This window comes from Bos javanicus, chromosome 1 (assembly GCF_032452875.1).
Source record: "Bos javanicus breed banteng chromosome 1, ARS-OSU_banteng_1.0, whole genome shotgun sequence".
Classification (NCBI taxonomy): Eukaryota; Metazoa; Chordata; class Mammalia; order Artiodactyla; family Bovidae; genus Bos; species Bos javanicus.
Window position 1 is genome coordinate 109,952,165 of NC_083868.1, and position 16,214 is coordinate 109,968,378.

A 16,214-nucleotide genomic window follows, 5' to 3' on the forward strand; every position below is an offset into this window, starting at 1 on the left:
TTGGGTCATATTATCATCTTAACACTATTAGGTCTTCCAATCCATGAACAGCTATGTATTATCATTTATTTAAGTCTAATTTCTCTTATAAATATTTTATAATGTTTAGTGTACAAGTCTTTTATCTCCTTGGTTAAATTTACTAACTAGGTATATTATTCTTTGGATGTTGTTGTAAATGTAATTATTTTTAAAATTTTCTTTTTGATAGGACAGTGCTAGAGACGAGAAACACTATATTGATTTTTGTTCCTCTTGTATCATTCAACTTTGATGAATTCATTTATTAGCTCAAGTACTTTGTGTTATGTGTGTATGTGTATTTTTTGGAATTTTCTACATATAGGACCATATAACTTATAAATAGAGATAGTTTTTCTTCTTCCTTTCCATTTGGATGTCTTCTATTTCTTTTTCTTGCCTAACTGAGCTGGCTACAGCTTCCAGCACAATGTTGAACTGCACTGCTGGAAGTAGGCACCATTACATTGTTCCTCATTTTGGGGAGAGTGCTTAGTCTTTCAACATTGAGTACAATGTTAGCTATGAGTTTTTCATGAATGCCCTTTACCACGTTGAGGAAGTTTCCTTCAGTTTATAGTTTGCTATGTTTTTTTAATCAGGCAAGGGTGCTGGATTTTATCAAACATGTTTTCTGTGTCAGTAGAGAGGATAGTGTGGTTTTTTCTTCTCTTCACTCAATTAATGTGGTGCATTACAATGATTGTTTTACATTTTTAGTTTAAATCCCACTTTGCTGTGTATAATCCTTTTGAATCTGCTATTAGATTCAGTTTGCTAATTTCGTTGGTGGTTTTTGCATCTATAACTATAGATGCTATAGATATAGCATCTATAGCAGCTATTATCTATAAATTTTTTTCCTTGTAAAATGTCTATCTGACCTTGATTTTAAAGTGACATTGGCCTCATAGAATGAATTTGGAAGTGTTCTGTCCTATTCAATTCTTTGGAAGAGTTTAAGTAGGATTGATATTAATTCTTTTTAAAATATTTGAAAGAATTTACCAGTGAAGCTGTTGTCCTTAGACTTTTCTTTGTTGGAAGCTTTGATTACTGGTTCAATCTCTTATTCTCGATCTATTCAAATTTTTATTTCTTCTGCATCAGTTTTGGTTATTTGTGTCTTTCTAGGAACTTATCTATTTCATCTGGATGATTTAATTTATTGGCCTACAATTAATTGTTCATGGTGTTCTTTTAATCCACTTTGTTTTCTGAAAGGTGGGTAGTAACGACCTACTTTCATTTTTTATTTTAGTTGTGTCTTCTCTTTTTTCTTGGTTAGTCTAACTAAAGTCTTATCAGTCTCATTGATCTTTTTAAGGACATAGCTTTTGGTTTATTAAATCCCTCTTTTTTTCCTATCCTCTAAAAGATTTTTTAATAGCATGAAGGACACAGAGAACAGAGAAATCAATTCTAATTAAGGACTCTTGGGAGTGTTTCTTTGAAGGATTAGAATATAACCTAATTTAGGGTCATTAAATTTCTAAAAAGCAAAGTTTTATTTCACAACTCCTTCCCAAATTAAGAAAAACATCTACAACAACTTGCCACTTTTGAAGAACTGCTGGTTTAGGAAAATTAATGCATTTTGAGCATCCTGGGTATTTGTTTTACTTCTTAGTGGGTTTTTGACAGTAGTAAACTTCTAAAATGCAATACTGGAAAAAAAAGTCGTACAAGTAAATCAGCTTACTTTTCTTTTCACTGCTTTCAATTTCCTGATTTTTGACAACATGGAGCATAATTATTGGTTTGGAATCAGAAATGATACAATAGCCTATCAGGTCCTAAAGAATGTGTTTTGAGAATGTGCGATCAAAAGTGTGTGCTTGCTGTCTATTCAGTCACATCTGACTCTTTGCAACCCTATGGACTGTAGCCCACTAGGCTCCTCTATCCATGTGGTCCTCTAGGCAAGAATACTGGAGAGGGTTGCCATTTCCTCCTCCAGAGGATCTTTCCAGGGATTGAACCCCGTCTGTTATGTCTCCTGCATTGGCAGGTGAGTTCTTTACCACTAGCACCACCTGGGATGGCCAAAGAAATGTATTCAAAACAGAGCTTACTCATAGAGCCTCCCCACATTTGAGACTAAGGGAGGAAAAACAATTCATTCAAAAGAGTCTTAGAAGTTTGTCTTAGAATTTGAATATTGAAACTTCTTCTTTTTGACCATTACTTTAACTTCTTTTAACACGTATGTTAAAGAATAGAGTAGAACAAGGAGGAAAAAAGTTTTAGGTCACATTTCATCATTGTATTTTTCACAAAATTCACTCTCACACACACAAAGTGCAGCAGTAAGTTATTAATCACACTAAAAGATGGTATCAATTTTATTAGTAAGAAAATTCTGATCCTATCCATAAAACCACATAGGATTTTGTTTAAAACTAATTAACAAAATTTATCCTTTTCTTTTTGAAATTGCATTTAGCTTTGAAATACATACAAATGCATACACGTAGCACACATATGTCACTCTCAATTTTCAAATTCTCAGTAATCTTTTATTGCAAAACCAAAACTATTTGAAAATGGAGTCATCACGGATCTCTTGTAAACTCTTATGATTGTTCTCTAAATAGCATAAAATGAGAAAGCTCACACATATCACACAACCCGCAATCAACGTCCGTCCATCACAGCCAGTGAATGCCAGTCAAGTAGGACAAATAGCATCCAGTATGTCATTAGTAAAACATTAGAAGTAAATGTTTACTTCTAAAAAATAAGACGTAAAAAAAAATACTCTTACAAATATTTCAAATGTGTGGACCTAACACCAGTCTGTTGTGCTTAGAAATAAATCCAAGATATAAAATATGCATCAAACATTATACTTGTCTTTGACTCAGTTCAGCTCTCTGGCTAACCAGCACCCACCTACAAACTACACAGCTGCCAGGTGAGGTGGCTGAACAGGTCTTTACTGTTGTTGATACTTCACATAATCTTTAAGAAAATGGCTGGCAGTTAAAGAATAAACATATTTCTGTAGAGATCCCCACAGCACTTCTTCCACAGTAATGTGAAGCCATGACAGCAGGATTTTTCCAGAGATTCTAAGCACAACTTATTCTCAACAGATTACAATCATACACAAGATCAAACTATTTTGTTGTTCAATCATTATGTCCAACTCTTTGTGACCCTGTGGACTGAAGCACGCCAGGCTCCTCTGTCTTCCACTACCTCCAAGAGTTTGCTCAATTTCATATCTGTTGAGTCCATTGGCCATCCAGCCATGTCCTCTGTCATCCCCTCCTCCTGCCCTCAATCTTTCCCAGCATCAGGATCTTTTCCAGTGAGTCAGCTCTTCGCATTATGTGGCCAAGTATTGGAGCTTCAATTTCAGCAACAGTCCTTCCAATGAATATTCAGGGTTGATTTCCCTTTGGATTGACTGGTTTGATCTTGCAGTCCAAGGGACTCTCAAGAGTCTTCTCCAGTACCACAATTCTAAAGCATCAATTCTTTGGCACTCAGCCTTATTTATGGTCCAACTCTCACATCCATACACGACTACTGGAAAAATCATAGCTCTGACTATACAGACCTTTGTTGGCAAAGTGATGTCTCTGCTTTTTAACATGCTGCCTAGGTTTGTCATAGCTTTCCTTCCAAGGAGTAAGCATCTTTTAATTTTGTGGCTGCAGTCTCATCAAAAAGGGAAATATTACTCACTGGAAATCCTGTACTGAATCTCAGCTTTTGCAGCTTCCTCAGACCATATACAAAGAGTGAACTACAGTCGACTGAATGCAAGGCATCAATTAAGACAAACTTAGAAGTACCTATCAGGAAAAGAATTTCCATAGCAAAAAATATTTCATACCTTGTTCTTCATCTGAGCTGTGCTGGTCAAATACTCTGCAGCCCACTATGTCCCCTTTTCTCTCAGAGAGCCTGAAATTCATAATAGGGTACAAGTCTGAGACCTGGTGTCTCAAGTGTCTGGTCACCACATACAAATTGCCAAATGCAGTTCTCAATACCAAACAATGCAGGACAGGCATAGTGAACATTTCCACCTCAGCAGTCAGTGATGCCAGGTCTCGGGTCACAGTCTAGTATAAGGGACTCATCCAGGCAGATTTCTGCTTTTCCTTATTTCAAGGCACTGCTTTCTCAGACTCATCACCACCACACAAGGTTCTGGGCTAAAGATTCTGATTCTTAAAAGAGATGTAAAAATACAACATGTGCCTGGGAGGGTTGTCAGCTAGCTTTATCTACAGGGCTTTATCTAAAGTCATACAAGTGGGTTGGCTTCCCCAGGACTCATCGTGGGGATAAGAGGTGCTCAGGGACCAGGATCTGGGGCAGAATGCCCTTGGCATCCCAGAAATAGGCACTGATGGGACCAGGAATCCCAGGCCACATCACCAAGCCAGGACTTCAGCTCATACCATCTTCCTTGAACCTCTGCTGCTCCCAACTTCAGTGTTTTATCCTGCTCTTCTAAGGTCTGTTTTGAAGGCATAGTACCAGAGTGCTGTGGTCAAATGTAGCCTGTAGCTGGATGATGCTGTGATCTCTAGTTGTAAAAATCTTGAATTTGTTGCCAACATTTAAAACCAAAAATATTTCATATAAAAGTAGAGAATTTGAGCTTCTCTTGGAAATGGGAAAATCTGGCATCTGGAGCAGCTTTTTGCTTGACAGCAGGCTGGAACTGAGGAACGGCTTCACCTTCCAAGACAGGACAAGCACCCTCTGGACCTGTTGGCATTATTGAGCTGGCTCAGTAGTTAACCACAGCTTTTAAAACACAATCACAGATTCTAGACTTTGAATAAGATTAGATGTTAAAAATGTATTACTTTCTGAATAGGAGGCATGGTTTTGTATGAGTCTTGGTAGAACTGGTCCATTATGAATCTCTGGTCTCCTGTTCATCTTGTTTGCTCACTTAAAAAAAAAAAAAAAAGAAGCAAAACTTTGCTACTTTTGGAGAAGCCTTAAAAAAAACAAAACATACATGTATACCTGTGGTGGACTCATTTTGATATTTGGCAAAACTAATACAATTATGTAAAGTTTAAAAATAAAATAAAAATAAAAGCAAAACAAAACAAAACAAAAAAAACCTTTTTGCTCCTCAGTTCATTAAAGTCATTTGTTAAAAGGCTGAAGACACCTTTCTTGCACTGCTAATTTCTCTCTTCCCTAGAAGCTTTAGAAATCTCACTTTCCTCATCCTGAAAACCTGAACACTAATCCCCACCAATGGGCAGGTTGTCCTGAGGACTCATACAAGCATTCATGCTTTCAATCCCGATTAGTGTACCTCCTGCCTTGTTCCAGGCACCGTGCCAGGGGCTGGGTTAAATGAGACACCTGTATGCAGGCACAAAGCATAAGAAAAACTTTTAGAACCAGGCTGCAATCATCACTGGAGTCTAGACACTGAACTTCACTTTAGCAGGAATTCACACCAGCACTTTATGGAAAGAGAATCTAAGAGGAACAGTAAAGGAAAAAGTTGAAAGGGGCTTCTTTCCCCCTTCCTGGAAAACAGCAATGTTTGATGTGTGTAGCTTTCTGTTAATGTAGTTTGGAAACAGGTGCTCCTTCTGCACTTTTTTCCTCATTTGCCAGCTAGATGTCAGTGTCCAGAACATCCTAGGAAGTCATACACTGGAAATGACAGAGCAACAATGTGGAAAGAGCCTGGAATCTCTGGATCTCCATTTGAAGAACTGCCTGCCAATCAGGCAGTTGTCCAGGAATATTAATCCTGGACTTGGATGAATAAGGAAGCTTCTATGGTGTTTAAGCCACTATACATTTTGGAATTTCTTAGAGCAGGTAGCATTGCTTTAACTAACACAGATACTTCCTTCTCATGATAGATTAAATAATGTAGAGTGCTAAGGAAAGCCTCTGGTATGTAGTAAACATTCAATAAATGCTAGAAATAGTTATCATAATAATTGTTATCATCTCTCTATATTATTTAGTGGGGCCAAAGGCACTAAAGTCTTTTGTTTGGGGGAAATTAGGTGTGTAGGATGCTTTTAGGTGCAACAGATAAATCAATCCAAGAATGGCTTAAATGATAACAGTCACAATATCTCACTTGGTAAGTTCAGGGCCAGTGTTTTCAGGATTGGCTGGACCTTGCTGTCACAGACCCTAAGGCTATCCATTTTTTTGCCCCATTATTCTGGTGTGTGATGATGTCTCTCCTCATGGGTGTATGACGGCTGCCATAGCTTCAGAGACCACTTGCAAACAGGACAGTGCCCAGTGATGGGCTTTCTCTTTAATAGGTGAAGAGCCCTCTTTTTCCAGAAGACCCCGAATTCCTTCTGCAGGACTGGTTTACATGCCCATGACAAAACTAGTCAGTCATTGGTAAGGAGAATGAAGCTATCATTGTTGGCTGCCTTTCCTGAGTATAGGGGAGGGTAAGCAACAAGACAAATAGATGCTCTGTTACAGGTACTGTGGATGTCGTTATTTCCCTAAAGGAATGCTTTATACTTCCAATGCAAGGCTGTTCTACTAATCTTGCAAGCATCCTTTATTCACATCTGCCTCTGTATTTTTTACTTTATTCGTGTCCCCTGGAATGCCATCTGTTCTTCTCCTGCAACCAGTATTCAAATGGCTTCTCAAGTTCTATATTTTCTATGAAGGATTCTCAGTGTGTCCTGTGTCCTTCTTCTTCTTGGCTTTTATTATCAGTATTATATTTTGGTAGATATTATAACATTATTTTATGTATTGTTAGTTTATGGTATATTACTCATTGCTTATTTGTTTGATGTATATAGATTTATTCTTCAAAAATTGTTTTGGAGCAACCACTGTATTCCGGCATTGGGGGAACAAAAGATAAGTAAGGCATGGCCCTTGTCCTCAAGTTCTTTATAGCAGAAGAAAACGTCATACCTAAAATGCCCCCTGTTTTCCATGTTGACCAACCCAGAGCCAAGCATAACGTTAACACTTCTTTACCTACAATAATATACTCAGGAAGAGCTATATTTGGAAAACAAAGGGTCATCACCATACAAACCCAATTTGTAAAGTGATCACCCATTATTGTACCTCAATCCTCACTTTTAATCGCCAGAACCACCCAGGTGGAAACCTCATCACCACAGTTAAACCATGAACTTAAAAGCGGCAGCTTCCCAACAGGTCCAGAACTCCCAGACATTGTGGATATCATGTGTAATTATGTTTCCTTCCCCAGAAGACCGTGTCCCCATTTGTCTCTTCTCTGCAAAGAGATTCGGGGCAGTAAATCACAAGGAGAGAAAAGACAGGAAGAAGAGTGAATTTAGGAAATCATTTACTAGTTGCCTTAGGACTGGCGCATAGAATATACAAGATGAAAGAAAGTGAAGACACAATCACTTTTAATAGTTCTTTGGAAAACCTCCATCCCCAAATGTCCTTCATTCTTGTTGCTATTTGTTGAAGGTTTGCAAAGCTGACTAAGAGTGTTTTATGCTAATTGGCTTTATCTGACATCCCTTTATCATTTGAAATTAATAGACAGCCTCGTAGATACAAGGTTAATGGAATATCTTCTCCTCCTCAGATTTGCAACTTGGCGTTTTCCCCAAAACACCACTTTCATCTTTATATAAGTGATCGTGTCTATAAAGTCTTCTAAAAAAGGCATGCTGTCTAATCCCATCAACCCATTTGTGAAACGTTCCAGAGGGAAATTGTTACACTGTCATTGTAGAAGCTGTTCTGCTCTTGGCATGCTCCTAAATGCCCTGCAGATTTGACATCCTCTTAGCATGGTAGGGAGATAGCAGCCTGATTTGCCAAGCACTAAGCTACAGCTGGCCCCATAGCAAAGCCCCTTCTTTGGCTCTTTGGGATGATGCCATGCGAGAAAAGGAACACTTAATGTGCAATAGGACCAAACTCCATCCCAAAGTTCAGAGATAATAGAGGCCCTCCCTTTCTTCCTGCTTCTCCCTTTCTAGGAATGCAGGCTAAGGTGCCACTTGGAAAGAAAGTATGAAAATGTTTCAATTTTGGAAAGACTTGGCTGAGGGAAGGTTTCTCTGTGTATCTGTGAGGGACAGTGGAGAGGGGAGGAGAGGAAGTAGAGAGGGTAACTCTGTGGGGCTCTAGGGGGAAAAGTTAAGGGAATCAGCAAGTTTATTTCTATCTGTCCAACTCAGGTCACTAAAGGGAAAGGAGAATTGAGGGAGGCAGACTGCATGCAGAGCCCATAAGGATATTCATATGCTTTATACTCCCAGAACTCCAAGGGTTCCAGAGTCTTAAATAGCATTATGCCAGCATTTAAGACATGCAGAAAGGTATAAAGAATAAAATGAAAACCAGTATGTATTGTGTATACATGTCCCATCTCCTCCCCCTGCATCCTACCCCAAAAGTAATCACTATCCTAAATTTATTGTTTACCATTGCATGCTTTCCAGGGTTTTGCTGCATACTAATCACTTTGCATCTTCTGAAACCTTATTTACATCTGTAGAAATAAACAGAAGTAACAGAAAAACAAAATGAAGCAGCTTAAACAGGATACATATTTATTCTTCTATCACATACAAGAAAGTTGGAAGTAAGCCAGCACCATTGATATATTAGTACCTAGGAATCTGTTTCCGGAGAAGGAAATAGCAACCCACTGCAGTATTCTTGCCTAAAGAATCCCCTGGACAGAGGATCTTGGTGGGCTGCTGTCCATGTAGTCAAGCGACTTAGCGTGCATGCATGCATTGGAGAAGGAAATGGCAACCGACTCCAGTATTCTTGCCTGGAGAATCCCAGGGACAAAGGAGCCTGGTAGGCTGCCCTCTAGGGGGTCACACAGAGTCGGACATGATTGAAGCTACTTTACAGCAGTAGCAACAGCAGCAGGAATCCATTTCATCTAGCTCATGGCTTCCATTTTCTGCATCATCTTATAGTCTAAAGTTAGCTGCTAGAGTGTTTCAGCCATTATGGTCACCTTGCTGGCTAGGAGAAGGGGAAAAGGAAGAAGGACCAAAAAAAAAAAAAAGAGGGAGTGGGTGATTAGCAGCTGAGCATAACTCCTTTAAGAGGTCCTGGAAATTCTAGTCATCATTTACACTTACAGCTCCTTGGTCAGAACTAAATCACATGACCTTATCAAGTTGCAAGGTCCCCTTTATTCTGGAAAGCAGTTTGCCAAGTAATGTTGATGTTCTATTACTAAGAGGGAAGCAAGAGTGGCTTAAGCAATTGTATTCTCTGCAAAGATTCAAATCTATGCTAGTTTTCATTTAATTGCATTTGTGAGATTCATCTTGTTATAGCTCCAGTTCATTAATTTTCACTGTAATATACTATGTCATTTGTGAATGTTCTCCAACTTATTTACCCAGTCTCCTGTTTATGTTTTTTTTTTTTAATTCCCTTTTGAGATTATTGAAAACAAAGGTTTACAGAAATGAAGCTATGAGCATCCTCATATGTCTTCTGGTTCATACACATGAGTGTTTCTTTAGGGCTCCTAATGGGGAGTGGAATTGCAAGGTCATAGGTGTGTACTTCTCCAACTTTCCAAGATATTACTAATTTTCTCAAAGGTGATAGCACCATTTTATTGACCCCAGTCAACAGTGTCCCTCAAACTCTACTTTCTCAACAACTCTTGGTATTCTGAGACCTTTTAGGTCTTTGCCTTTGATGTATGTAAAATAGCTTCCCACTGTGGCTCCTTTTTGCATTTCCTTGGATATTAATGTAAATGAATATCATTCATGGGTTTTTTTTTTTTTTTGACAACCCACGTTTCATCTTTTGTAAACTGTCCATCTTTTTTGTTAATTTTTCAGACATCAGGTTGTTTGCTTTCTTCTTTTTGGATCTTTATGTCTCCTGGTTACTAATCCTTTGCCAGTTATGTGTGTTGAAGATATTTTTCTCCCAGCTGGGATTTGCCCTCTCACTTAATCAATAGTAACTTTTGATTAATAGAAGTTTTAAATGGTAGTGTAGATGAATTCACCCTATTTATAGTTTTTATCTTAAATATTTTCTACCCCAAATTCAAAATGTTTCTCTTTCACATTTTAATCTTCAGTTTGCTTATACATAAAATTTATTTTCTGAGATAAAGCTCCAATTTCCCTTTTTACCATTTAACTAATTAATTATTAATCCTAATACCACGTATTAAGTTGTCCTTATTTTCCTCATATAGTCTGCAATGCCAGGAATGAAATATATTCTTTCCAGATATTGATAGACGGACTTATTTTTGGTTCTTTCATATTTTTCAGTAGTTCACTTGCCCATCATTCTGTCAATAAGGCACTGTCCTGAAGCTAGTGTGCGATTAATAGCGTGAAGGACAAGTAGACTCATGAAACAAGGAAAGAGCCAGTGTTTTCTTGTGTTCTGTGTCCTTTTATGTGATGGTCAGTCAGGTGCAGTCACAAAGGAGACACAGAAAACCCAGGAACACAAAGTCTATTATGCTCACAGGTTCTACAGAGGAGGTTACAACAGCTCTCTCCTCTCTGGTATTTAAGCTGCACAGTCTAGCAATTTTGGTCCCTCTGGACTATAACTCTGTCTTCTGAAGTCAGAGAGTCTACCTAACTCTCCCTGGGTGTGCATCGCTGTAACCTGGCATGGAAACTCTCTCAAGGAATAGTCTGGGGCAAACACAGGGCTCATCTCACTTGTTTCTCATAATTCAGGAATCACTGTCCTTCATTGCCTGATGTCCAATGTCACAAAAAAAAATTTTTTTTTCATATATATTGTCCTTTTTCTTTGTTTTTTCAGGCATAGGATAAATCTGGTCCTTGTTACTCCAAACTGACTGAAAAAAATAATCTAATCAATTCCCATTTTTTTTCAATATCCATACAAACTCCAGTAAAGACAATGATTGAAATAACAATGAATTCATACAAATGGGAATATTATGATATCAGGTCTTCCTATTAGTGATATGCATGTGTGGTGTGCATGTGTGTGTGTTCAGTCTTATCTGACTCTTTGTGATGCTGTGGACTCTAGCCTGCCAGACTCCTCTGTCTATAGGATTTTCCTTGCAAAAATACTGGAGTGGGTTAACATTTTTTTCTCACAGGGATCTACCTGACTTAGGGATTGAACCTCTATCTCCTGTGGCTGCTGCATTGACAGGTGGATTCTTTACCACTGAGCCACCAGCGAATCCCATTAGTGATATGAAACACATGTAAATAACTTCAATACAAACATGGTATATCTCTCAATTTTTAAAGATTTATAAACAAAGTTTTATAATTTTATCCATTAAAAGTGAAGTTGCTCAGTCATGTCCAACTCTTAGCAACCCCATGGGCTGTAGCCTACCAGGCTCCTCCATCCATGGGATATTCCAGGCAAGAATACTGGAGTAGTTTGCCATTTCCATCTCCAGAAGATCTTCCCGACCCATGGGATTGAACCCAGGTCTCCCGCATCGTAGGCAGATGCTTTACCGTCTGAGCCACAAGGGAAGATCTAGAGGGAAGATCTAAAGGGAAGATACTTTATCCATTAAAGTATTGTATATTTTTGTTAGATTTATTCTTAATACTGTTATCTATCCCTACAGTTATAAAAGCTAGCTTTCAAAAATTAATTTAAAAAATATATTTCTATATTTTTTAGTTAGTGTTTTGGAATGTAGTTGACATATATGTTGATTTTAAATCTAGGAACCTTCCTAAACTCTCTTATGAATTAGAATATCTTAATTCTTTTGGATTTTGTATGTAGACAATTGTAAGATCTGTGTACAATTATACTTTTTTCCTTCTTTCTAATATTCATACTTTTTCTTTCCTTTTCTCTTCTCTCTTCTTTCCTTTCTTCCTTCTTTCTTTGTTTCTCCCTCTCTTTCTTTCCATATCATTGCACCAACCTGAATCTCCAGCTCAGTGATCAATACTGAATACAAGTGGTGGTAACAGGACTTCCTGTCTCATTCCTAGTTTTAAAGAGAATTTTCTAACATTTTGAGGTTTGCTATAGGTTTTCATAAGGTCCTATGTTGGTCCTTATTCCCCTCTCAGCTTAAATAGTCATTGAACATTTGCAACATGAAAGGAACTGTGCTAGGTCAATGAAGTAGACAAGGATACACAAGACATGATTCCTACCTCAAGAAACTGACGGGATCATTAGTGATATAAAATATATACAAATGTAACTTTAATACAGAGCAGACTGGAAAGTGACAAGTGAAAGATACAAACCAAGAGTTTAGATATTTCATCAATTCCTTGCAAGATTCAACTGAATAAATAAATTTTGAATATCTACTCTGTGCAAGGATTAAGGAAGGCTCTATAAAGAGGCTACTTAAATCTTAAATATTTCTAAAAATTAAATGACTCAATTCTTAGGTTAGTAGTAAGGTTAAGTTTATGTTCAGTGTTTTGATTATTTAAATATTTAGACCTCAAAACCCCAAGATTTTAAGAAAAGGAAAAGGCCAACTTTATCAGCAGGATAGTGTTAAAGTCTGAAGTGTACTGTAACCAAAAAAGGGATATATTTTATGTCATTGTTACGGGAAGTATTTTTTTAGGAATGAAAGATCAGCTAAAAAGATACATTTTAGACATAAATTTTTAAAATAGAGATGTGAAAGTGCAAAGCTATCTTCAGAGAAATAAGGACAAAAATTACTGCCCATGGATAATTGCTTTTAGTGCCTTTAGAATTTGAGTCTTGGTAATTTTGTACTTAAATTCAATCCAGTAATTTGCAAGGGGAAAAAAGTCATCTTCAAGGGCTTTAGATAAAGCCACTTGGTATGTTATTCTCATTGTTATGAAATTACATATAAAACATGATTGTACCCACTTCTCACTATTATAAAAAGAAGTGAATATTCATATTCCTAAACCATTTGTCCTTGGTAATATTACATATGGAGAAGGAAATGGCAACTCACTCCAGTACTCTTGCCTGGAAAATTCCATGGATGGAGGACCCTGGTGGGCTATAGTCCATGGGGCTGCAAAGAGTCGGACACGAGTGTGGGACTTCACTTTCTTCCTTTCTTTCTTTCTTTCCTTCAATGTTACATATATCCTACGACAAAATAAATAAATAAATAAAAGACTTCTTCCAACATTTTCCTGTGTAAAACACGCATTTACCTTATTATTGTTAGTATTTCATAGCAAAATCTTGCCTGGCTTAGTTACATGAAAAGTCAGAAAAAGTGGAACCTAAATCTCTGGGGTTAAAGTGTAATAATGCTAGAGAAAAAATAAAAGAGATGAAAATAATCAAGAATTTTCCATACCAGTGAGACCAAGAATTATGCCTGAGAAGTACCAATTCAATTGAATCAGTAGGAAGTCACTGGTGACCTTACGGAGACCATTTCTGATGAAATGACAGGAAAGCCCTTAGGTGTGAAAGATGAAGAGAAAGTGAGGAAGAGGAGACAGGAATATAGACAATTCTTCCCAGACATGAGTCAACTGCTGTGCCTCAAATTCCCTCGGGAGAGTTGACCCCATACAGATGCATAACAGAATTTTCACTGGTCCAAATCAAAGATTTGGTACAGATTATGTAGGAAGTTGTTTATAAAACTACATTAATTCATACATGACTATTAAAAAGCAGAGACGTCTAGTCAAAGCTATCATTTTTCCAGTAGTCATGTATGGATGTGAGAGTTTGATTATTAAGAAAACCAAGCACAGAAGAATTGATGCTTTAGAACTGTGGAGTTGGAGAAGACTTTTGAGAGTCCCTTGGACTGCAAGGATACCAGTCAATTCTAAAGGAAATCAGTCCTGAATATTCATTGGAAGGACTGATGCTGAACTGAAGTTCCAGTACTTTGGCCAACTGATGTGAAGAACTGACTCATTGGAAAAGACCCTGATGCAGGGAAAGATTGAAGGCAGGAGGAGAAGGGGACAACAGAGGACCAGATGGTTTGATGGCATCACCAACTGGATGGACATGAGTCTGAGCAAGCTCCAGGAGTTGGTGATGTAGAGGGAAGCCTGGTGTGCTACAGTCCATGGGGTCACAAAGAGTTGTACACAACTGAGTGACTGAACTCAACTGAATTGAATATTCATTTAGTTTAAAAAGTCACCTCTTGCTCTGAGTTATTGACCTTCCAAAGTTTCTGTCTTCTGTTGGTGGAGGTGGGGAGAGTGAGGAAAAACATTCTTTCTGCTCAGAAATCAGTTCAGTTCAGTCGCTGTCATGTCCAACTCTTTGTGACCCCATGAATCACAGCATGCCAGGCCTCCCTGTCCATCACCAACTCCCGGAGTTTACCCAAACTCATGTCCATCGAGTCAGTGATGCCATCCAGCCATCTCATCCTCTGTCGTCCCCTTCTCCTCTTGTCCCCAATCCCTCCCAGCATCAGGGTCTTTTCCAATGAGTCAACTCTTTGCATGAGGTGGCCAAGTACTGGCATTTCAGCCTTAGCATCAGTCCTTCCAATGAACACCCAGGACTGATCTCCTTTAGAATGGACTGGTTGGATCTCCTTGCAGTCCAAGGGACTCTCAAGAGTCTTCTCCAACACCACAGTTCAAAAGCATCAATTCTTCAGCACTCAGACTTCTTCACAGTCCAACTCTCACATCCATACATGACCACAGGAAAAACCATAGCCTTGACTAGATGGACCTTTGTTGGCAAAGTAATGTCTCTTCTTTTTAGTATGCTGTCTAGGTTGGTCATAACTTTCCTTCCAAGGAGTAAATATCTTTTAATTTCATGGCTGCAGTCACCATCTGCAGTGATTTTGGAGTCCAAAAAAATAAAGTCTGACACTGTTTCCACTGTTTCCCCATCTATTTCCCATGAAGTGATGGAACCAGATGCCATGATCTTCGTTTTCTGAATGTTGAGCTTTAAGCCAACTTTTTCACTCTCCTCTTTCACTTTCATCAAGAGGCTTTTTAGTTCCTCTTCACTTTCTGCCATAAGGGTGGTGTCATCTGCATATCTGAGGTTATTGATATTTCTCGCAGCAATCTTGATTCCAGCTTGTGCTTCTTCCAGCCCAGCGTTTCTTATGATGTACTCTGCATAGAATTTAAATAAGCAGTGTGACAATATACAGCCTTGATATACTTCTTTTCCTCTTTGGAACCACTCTGTTGTTCCATGTCCAGTTCTAACTGTTGCTTCCTGACCTGCATACAGGTTTCTCAAGAGGCAGGTCAGGTGGTCTGGTATTCCCATCTCTTTCAGAATTTTCCACAGTTTATTGTGATCCACACAGTCAAAAGTTTTGGCATAGTCAATAAAGCAGAAATAGATATTTTTCTGGAACTCTCTTGCTTTTTCCATGATCCAGCAGATATTGGCAATTTGATCTCTGGTTCTTCTGCCTTTTCTAAAACCAATTTGAACATCCGGAAGTTCACGGCTCAAGTATTGCTGAAGCCTGGCTTGGAGAATTTTGAGCATTACTTTACTAGTGTGTGAGATGAGTGCAATTGTGCAGTAGTTTGAGCATTCTTAGGCATTGCCTTTCTTTGGGATTGGAATGAAAACTGACTTTTTCCAGTCCTGTGACCACTGCTGAGTTTTCCAAATTTGCTGGCATATTGAGGGCAGCATTTTCACAGCATCATCTTTCAGGATTTGAAATAGCTCCACTGGAATTCCATCACCTCCACTAGTTTTGTTCGTAGTGATGCTTTCTAAGGCCCACTTGACTTCACATTCCATTATGTCTGGCTCTAGGTCAGTGATCACACCATTGTGATTATCTGGGTTGTGAAGATCTTTTTTGTACAGTTAGTAGTTATAAATGTTTTATTTATGACTTTAAAAAATGGACTTAATACAATTTTTTAAGTTGTACATTTTTCTTTCGTTTTTGTTTTTGCTTTGTTTGGAGGTGGGGCAGAGGGGAAGCGCCCAGGATTCCAAGTCTTGGAATCAGATTTCTTTATGTGGAAGAGAAACTCCCCTAGATAGATAATCTATTGCCAGAGCCAATCTACCTTGGATACTCAGGCTTCCTCTCAGGTGCCTGTCTTCTTTTTCCTGGAATATGATTCCTCAACTGCCCTGCCCTATGGAACATACAGGGTCCCACATGGAGGCCCACTTCATTTTCTTCTCAGCCCAACAGCGGGCAGCAATGAGACAGAAGAGAGCAGAAATGAACCTCTTTAGTTGTAGGATAGCTGACCATCAGCTTTGGGCAGCTCAGAGCCCTG